The sequence below is a fragment of the Lepidochelys kempii genome, chromosome 4, assembly GCF_965140285.1.
Source record: "Lepidochelys kempii isolate rLepKem1 chromosome 4, rLepKem1.hap1, whole genome shotgun sequence".
In the NCBI taxonomy this organism is placed as follows: Eukaryota; Metazoa; Chordata; order Testudines; family Cheloniidae; genus Lepidochelys; species Lepidochelys kempii.
The window spans coordinates 28,460,896-28,470,095 of NC_136383.1; positions in this window are offsets into that span (position 1 = coordinate 28,460,896).

Consider the following 9,200-nt stretch of genomic DNA (forward strand, 5'->3'; position numbering starts at 1 on the left):
TGCTTGAGCTATTATTAGTCCCTGCCATTCAAATCACACTGCACTGCAGGAACTGGCATTCTCACCTTTGATGTCCCATATAATGCTACAATAATTGGCATTTTACTTCACAGGGAACTTTAAAATTAAACAATGGTACATATTATTGGTATGGTACAGTAGGTACTAAGGCATTTTATAAACAGAGCACCTACTTTTAAAATATAACAGTTCCATTGTAATAATCCTGAACAATAGCCAGACTAAATAGTAATATAATCTTGCTCAGGTTTTTCAGGTAGGAATTCTTCCCTTATTATATTCTAAAATAATGTAACAGTAATTTTATAATTTTCTACTTAGAATATATCCATTATTTATATTACAAATAATAACGTACAATAGTTTTTTGCTATAGCCTCTCAGTTATGGAGTTCAGTAAGGAATACTGGATATTTGCAATGAACATTAGTGGAAGTCACTGGATACAAATCCAATGGGACTCATTTTTTCATTTTATAAGAATGTCAGAGATTCTTTTACTTCATATCATCTTAAAAAAATAGGGCTGAAGAACAATTTTTTGTTCTATCATTGGAATGGACCAGTTTGTACTAAATGAACCAGGGGGTTATCTTTTATTTTTCACAAAATATCCTACAGAGGAACTTTCCTATTGTCCCTATGGAAACCATTATCTTCTACTTCAACCTGAACACTGTGCTGTCCTAGAACACTGCGTTACACACTCAGTGAGAACAGGCGTTCGCATGGCACTGTTGTAGCCAGTGTTGCAAGGTATTTATGTGCCAGACGCGCTAAAGATTCCTATGCCTCTTCATGCTTCGGCCATCATTCCAGAGGACATGCTTCCATGCTGATGACGCTCATTAAAAAAATAATGTGTTAATTAAATTTGTGACTGAACTCCTTGGGGGAGAATTGTATGTCTACTGCTCTGTTTTACCTGCATTCTGCCATATATTTCATGTTATAGCTGTGTAGGATGATGACTCAGCAAATGTTCGTTTTAAGAACACTTTCACTGCAAATTTGACAAAATGCAAAGAAGGTACCAATGTGAAATTTCTAAAGATAGCTATAGCACTCGACCCAAGGTTTAAGAATCTGAAGTGCCTTCCAAAATCTGAGAGGGATGAGGCGTGGAGCATGCTTTCAGAAGTCTTAAAAGAGCAACACTCTGATGTGGAAACTACAGAACCCAAACCACCAATAAAGAAAATCAACCTTCTCCTGGTGGCATCTGACTCTGATGATGAAAATGAACATGCATCGGTCCACACTGCTTGGCTCGTTATCGAGCAGAATCCATCATCAGCATGGACGCATGTCCTCTGGAATGGTGGTTGAAGCATGAAGGGACATATGAATCGTTAGCGCATCTGGCATGTAAATATCTTGTGATGCTGGCTACAACAGTGCCATGAGAATGCCTGTTCTCACTTTCAGGCGACACTGTAAACAAGAAGCAGGCAGCATTATCTTCTGCAAATGTAAACAAACTTGTTTGTCTGAGCGATTTGCTGAACAAGAAATAGGACTGATTAGACTTGTAGGGTCTAAAGTTTTACATTATTTGAATTTGAGTGCAGGTTTTTTGGTACATAATTCTACATTTTTAAGTTCAACTTTTATGATAAAGAGATTGCACTACAGTACTTATATTAGGTTAATTGAAAAATACTATTTCTTTTGTTTTTTATAGTGCAAATATTTGTAATAAAAAATAAAGTGAGCACTGTACACTTTTTATTCTGTGCTGTAATTGAAATCAATATATTTGAAAATGTAGACATCAAAAATATTTAAATAAATGGTATACTATTATTAACAGTGTGATTAATTTTTTTAGTCGCTTGACAGCCCTAATAATTATCCCTTCTAACTGATCAATCTTATACTTCTATAATCCTACAACTTAACTCTATTTAACATACAATGACATGACATGTTAATTAAACATAACATCACAATAAATGAATAATAAACTAAAGTCATTACACTACTCAGTATAAATGTTTCCTGCGAAGTGCAGTTCAATATGTTATTTGAGAAGCCTCAGTTGGAATACTGTGCCAGTTCTAGGCACCACACTTTAAGACAGATGTGGAGGAACTGGAGAAAGTCCAGAGGACAACAACATAAATGACAAAAAAGGTTTAGAAACTTGACCTATGAGGAAAGGTTAAAAAACAACTAGGTATGTTTAGTCTTGAGAAAAGAACACTGAGAGGGGACCTGATAACAGTTGTCAAGTATGTTAAGGGCTGTTATAAAGAGGACAGTGATTAAGTGTTCTCCATTTCCACTGAAGATTTGGCAAGAAGAAATTGGTTTAAACTGCAGCAAAGGAGATTTAGATTAGATATAAGGAAAAAAACTTTCTAACTATAAGGATAGTTAGATACTTGAAAAGGTTACCGAGAGGTTGTGGAATCCTTGTCACTGGAGGTTAAAAACAAATTAGACAAACACCTGTCAGGGATGGTCCAGGTATATGTGATCCTGCCTCAGCACGGGGGAGATGGACTAGATGACATTTTGAGGTCCCACCCATCCCTACATTTATATGATTTTAAAATTATCTTTTGGAGGTGTGAGTCTTATTTGTTTTCTGACTTATTTTATTATTCATGTCATTAAAACACGACTATTGGAACAAACTGCCAAACAGCAATTCAGTATCCAAAGTATTTTTTAAAATAAGGTAAGCTTGTTTAGTTATAAATACTCTGTGTCTCTTGAACTAACACTGAATTTATCAGGGAACGTTCTCAAATGTTATGGGCTAAATAACAACACTGCTGCTAATAACATATGTTCGTAAATTAAAGGACATTACTATTTACAACAATATGCATATTTTAGTATTGATTATTCTGGTTCTGTTCTACTAAGCTAAGTATTTGGAATATGCATATTATTATTTCTACTACAGTAGAACCTAGAGATCCTATCCACCATGAGAGCTCCATTGTGTACAAACCCATAGTAAAAGAAGAGTCTTTGCCCCAAAGATCTTACAATGTCATAGGCAAGACAGACAAAAGATAGCAAAAAGAGTTAAAACATACAAGCAGAAGATTGGAAACTGAGATAAACAGATTAAGGGTTTGTCTACATGGGGAAATTTACCAGCGTAATTATTCTGGTATAATTATACAGCTATAGTTATACTGGTATCATTTCCTGTGTGGATGCTCTAATTCCAGAATAAGAGTGCCTCTTTCTGGTTTAGTTTATGTCACCTTGAAAGCAGTATAATCTAACCCAGAAAGAAGCACTCAAAGGGTATGTCTACACTATGAAATTAGGTCGATTTTATATAAGTTGATTTTTAGAAATCGATTTTATACAGTCAATTGTGTATGTCCCCACTAAGCACATTAAGTCGGCAAAGTGTGTCCTCAATACTATGGCTAACATCGACTTACAGAGCGGTGCACTGTGGCTAGCTATCCCATAGTTCCTGCAGTCTCTGCTGCCCATTGGAATTCTGGGTTAAGCTCCCAATGCCTGATGGGACAAAAACATTGACGAGGGTGGTTTTGGGTACATGCTGTCAGTCGCCCCTTCCTCCCTCTGTGAAAGCAATGGCAGACAATCGTTTCAAGCCTTTTTTCCTGGGTTACCCGTGCAGACGCCATATCACGGCAAGCATGGAGCCCGCTCAGCTCACCACTGCTGTTGTGAGCATTGTAAACACCTCACGCATTATCCTGAGTATGTGCAGAACCGGGCTAAGAGATGCCAGCATGAGGACGATTGTGATGAGGACATAGACACAGACATTCCTGAAAGCACGGGCTGTGGCAATTGGGACATCATGGCGGCAGTGGGGCTGGTTGATACAGTGGAACACCGATTCTGGGCCCAGCAAACAAGCAGAGACTGGTGGGACTGCATAGTGTTGCGGGTATGCGATGATACACATGCAAAAGTTTCGCAGCCACTGTGAAAGGCCACTTTCCTTGAATTTTGTGAGTTGCTTTCCCCCACCCTGAAGCACTAGAATACCAAGATGAGAGCTGCCCTGACAGTTGAGAAGCGAGTGGTGATAGCCCTTGCAACACCTGACTGCTTCTGGTCAGTCAGGAATCAATTTGGAGTGGGCAAATCTACTGTGTGGACTGCTGTGATCCAAGTAGCCAATGAAATCACTGACGTTCTGCTATCAAGGGTAGTGACTCTGGGAAATGTGCAGGTCATATTGGATGGCTTTGCTGCAACGGGGTTCCCTAACTGTGGTGGGGCAATAGCTGGAACACATATCCCTATCTTGGCACCGGGCCACCTTGTCAGCCAGTATATAAACTGCAAGGGGTACTTCTCAATGGTGCTCCAAGCACTGGTGGATTACAAGGGATGTTTCATCGACATCAATGTGGGATGTCCAGGAAAGGTGCATGACGCTTGCATCTTTAGGAACTCAGGGCAGTTTGAGCAGTTGCAAGAAGGGACTTACTTCCCAGACCAGAAAATTACCGTTGGGGATGTCGAAATGCCTATAGTTATCCTTCGGGACCCAGCCTACCCCTTGCTCCCGAGGCTCATGAAGCTGTACACAGGCAGCCTGGACAGTAGTAAGGAGCAGTTCAACTATAGGCAGAGCAAGTGCAGAATGGTGGTAGAATGTGCCTTTGGATGTTTAAAAGCTTGCTGGTGCTGTTTGCTGACGAGGTTATACCTCAGCACAATCAACATTCCCATTGTTATTGCTGCTTGCTGTGTGCTCCATGATATCTGTGAGAGTAAGGGGGAGATGTTTATGGCAGGGTGGGAGGTTGAGGAAAATCGCCTGGCGGCCGATTTTGAGCAGCCAGACACCAGGGTGATCAGAAGAGCACAGCTAGGCGTGCTGCGCATGAGAGAAGCTTTGAAAACCAGTTTCATGACTGGCCAGGCTACGATGTGACAGCTGTGTGTGTTTCTCCTTGCTGCAAACCTGCCCCCTTTGTTGATTTTAATTCCCTGTACGCCAACCACCCTCCCCCCTTCAATCACAGCTGGCAAAGGAAATAAAGTAACTATTGTTTTGAAACCATGCATTCTTTCTTTATTAAAAAAAAAGGTAGCCCAGGTGGGGTGGGGTGTGGGAGGAGGGAATGACAAGGCCACATTGCGTATTGCAGCCACACTACCAATCCAAACTGTTTGAATGACAGCCTTCTGCTGCTTGGACCATCCTCTGGAGTGGAGTGGCTGGGTGTCCAAAACCTCCCCCACTGCGTTCTTGGGCATCTGGGTGAGGAGGATATGGAACTTAGGGAGGAGGGCAGGTGGTTATACAATGGATGCAGCAGGGGTCTGTGCTCTTGTTGGCTTTCCTGCATTTCCTCCAGCAGATGCTTCATCATGTCCGTTTGCTCCCCGATTAGCCTCAGCATCGCCTCCTGCCTCTGCTCTTTGTGCTCACTTAATGCTTTCCTGGCCTCTGCCACTAAATGCCTTCATGCATTAAGCTGTGCCCTATCAGTGCGGGAGGACTGCATGAGCTCGGAAAACATGTTATTGCAAGTGTGTTTTTTTTGCCTTCTAATCTGCGATAACCTCAGGGACAGAGATGATAGGGGGAGCATAGAAACATTTCCACCGGGGGGGGGGAAGGAATAAAACGGAGAGTAAAATTTATTATACGTTTCTGAGAACAAAAAGGAGACTCTTTCACAGTGAATCAAGCACAAGAGACAGCACATGTGCTTTAGGTACAAGGTCACATTTTGCCTTTTACACTGAGTGCCTGCCGGTATGGTGACACATCACACACGGCTAGGCAACAGAATTTGGTTTCCTAGCAGCCATGATAAGCCTTTTGGTATGCGGGGTTGGCTTCTTCCACCTTCATAACATGTGGGAATGGTTTCAAACTGCAGTGCCATCCTTTCCCATAGCAAGCAATGCCGGCTCGGTTTCACATTTAAAAAGGGGGGGGCTGCGGTTTTCAGTACACACCTCCCCCCACCCCACTGCACGGCTATTCTCCCTTCACCCCTCCCCCCACCGCGTGGCTATTCTCCGGGATGATCCCTTTTAGCCAACAGCAAACAACCCAGCATGAATAGGGTCCTTTTACTGTTCCCTGACAAAAATTCCCCTATTTCAACCAGGTGGCCATGAATGATATTCTCCTGAGGCTAACACAGAAAGATAAAGACCAAATGTTGCTTGAATGTGACCAAAACCCAGGACCATTCGCTGCCATGCTTTGTGCTGCAATGATTCCAGACTACTTGCCACTGGCTTGGCTTAGTAAAGTGTCCTACTGTGGCAGCCCTCCCCAGAAACCTTCTGCAAAGGCTTTCAGAGTACCTCCAGGAGAGCTTCATGGAGATGTCCCTGGAGGATTCCCGCTCCATCCTGACACGTTAACGGACTTTTCCAGTAGCTGTACTGGTCGTGAACTCATCCCAATTCAGGGCAAATCAAACATCAAACACTATTGCTTTTAAACCCTGTACTGTAGTTACAAATGTGCACTCACCAGAGTTGCCTTCTCCGGCTTCAGGGTTAGGGATCCCGCCTTGGGAGTTGCCTTCTCTGGCTCCAGGGTGACGAAAAGGTTCTGGCTGCTGGAAGAATGAATTCACTGCTTGCCTGCTACACATTCTCCTCCTCCACAAAATCCTCTTCCCTGTTGCGTGAGACTCCCCCCTTGCAGGTGTCCATGGACAGCGGTAGGGTAGCGGTAGGGTCCCCCCCAGAATGCCATGCAACTGATCATAGAAGCAGCATGTATGGGGTTCTGACCCGGAGCAACTATTTGCCTCCTTTGTCTTTTGGTAGGCTTGCCTGAGCTCCTTAACTTTCACGTGGCACTGCTGTGTGTCCCTGTTGTAGCCCCTCTCCACCATATCCTGTGTGATTTTGGCATGCATATATATATTAGCATTTCTTCTTTTCGATCGGAGTTCGGCCTGCACAGATTCTTCTCCCCATCCAGCAATCAGATCCAGTGTCTCCCTTTCAGTCCATGCTGGAGCTTGTTTGCAATTCTGGGGAGACTGCATGTCACCTGTGCTGCTGAGCTCACCACGCTGACCAGACAGGAAATGAAATTCAAAATTTCCCAGGGCTTTTACTGTGTACCTGGCTAGTGCATCGGAGTTCAAAGTGCTGTCCAAAGCGTGTTATACCAATAAAATAAAAACCAGCAGGATCTTATTAAAGGGAAAAAGGCAAAATACCACATTTATTGTGAATACAGAAAGAATCATAGTAAGCAGTTAGTTATAGCTATAACATTCCATTCAATCTCATATTTATTCACACATTCATTCATACAAACACACACACACACACCCACACACACAGGTTCTGCAAGGTTGTTATCATAGCTACCAGCCTTAGAGTTGCTCATGCCAAGCCACTGGCCAGGTGGCCTGGACATGAGGAGGGAGCAGGGCCTTGTCAGATGCTCATCTGATGCTCCTGGAAGTTGGTTTGCAGAATCAGACCCCAAAGTTCTCACTTTCTAGAGTCTATTTTTATAGGAATTTCTTCCTATGCCAGTCTATGGGAATTGCTTCATCATGCTGTTGCTGAATCAATCAGCAGATAGCACATTCCTGACGGCTCCAAGATGTTATCTTGTTCTTTGGTTCTCCCATTCTTGAGGCTGTTGGGTGGATTCCAGTCTGCCCTCCGGGGGCGGAGGGTGTCCTCTGGTTATTTCCACTTGACGCCTTCTTCAGCCGATGGACACTGGATTCTTAGGCTGGCACCTCCCTGATCAGTCAGTTATTATCCACACCAAGCATCCATCCACATACATCCTCTATCTCTATTTTAATCACAATTGTTAATACAACAAAAGGGCGGGGAGTCTCTGGGTGCTGTTTCTGTTGTTAGAGTATTGCTTTGAGTCTCTCTCTCTGTGAATTGCTTTGAGAACAGACTCTGTCTTCGAATGTACTAACACAATTAGCAGCTTGCAAGTTTCACACATAGAGGGAGAGAAACAGTACCAAAAACCAAGAGACCTCTTAATTAGTAATACCCTGGAATTTAAACTCTGGGGAATCAAACTCATTTGTGATTTTAATACAGAACTTCTTTAATATGATCCAACAAGCGGTCATATTGGAGCACTCTGGGATAGATCCCAGAGGCCAATACCGTCGAATTGTGTCTGCACTACCCCAAATTTGACCCAGCAACGTTGATTTTAGCGCTACTCCCCTTGCCGGAGAGGAGTACAGAAGTCGATTTTAAGAGCCCTTTAGGTTGACAGAACAGGATTGGTTGTGCAGACACATTCATTTTAAAATTGATCTAACATGGCTAAATTCGACCTAACCCCATAGTGTAGACCAGGGCTAATAATTCTTGAAAAGCATTCACACGGGAAGTTATACCAGTATAACTACAGCTGTATAATTCTATTGGTAAATTTTTCTTTGTAGGCAAGCCTTAATACCATGATCCTACAAAGAGCTCCATGCAGATAGACTCCTGCATGGAGCCCCATTCACTTACGCCAGGCTCTGAGCCTAAATCTTCCCCCATAAAGTCACACAGGAAGTCTTTGGCAGACCTGGGGACCAAACCCAGATATCCTGAGTCCCAGCTGGGGGAGGGAGGGATAGCTCAGTGGTTTGAGCATTGGCCTGCTAAACCCAGGGTTGTGAGTTCAATCCTTGAGGGGGCCATTTAGGGATCAGGGCAAAAATTGGGGATTGGTCCTGCTTTGAGCAGGGGGTTGGACTAGATGACCTCCTGAGGTCCCTTCCAACCCTGATATTCTATGATTCTATGAGTTCACTACTTCATTCCAAAGACAATCCCTCACCTTCCAACTGAATATAGAATCCCATTCAGACTTTATTTTCTTTATACATTTTTCCATAAGTGCATGACTCCATGCTTTTAAAATAACAAAACCACTCAACACAAATTTGTGTATATGATGTGTATACAGACAGGTGAGAAGCAAAAAGTGCAGTATGTCTAATATCTCTGCAGTGAGTAGAATGCAGAGTACAACAGGACGCAGGAGTTTCAGAGAAACGTTAGCAGTGCTCTCCGTTGATCACAGTCAGCATCAAGAAGAGATAGAGCGAAGAATGGGGGTGGGGGGGAGCAGAAAGGAGAGTAAAGATACAGCATGACAACCCAGTACTGACTTCAGTTTGAGTGTTTTGCTTGATTTGAAGCTGCAAGTGTAGGCCCTGAGAAAGTTCCTTCATCAAAAAGTTGCAGTA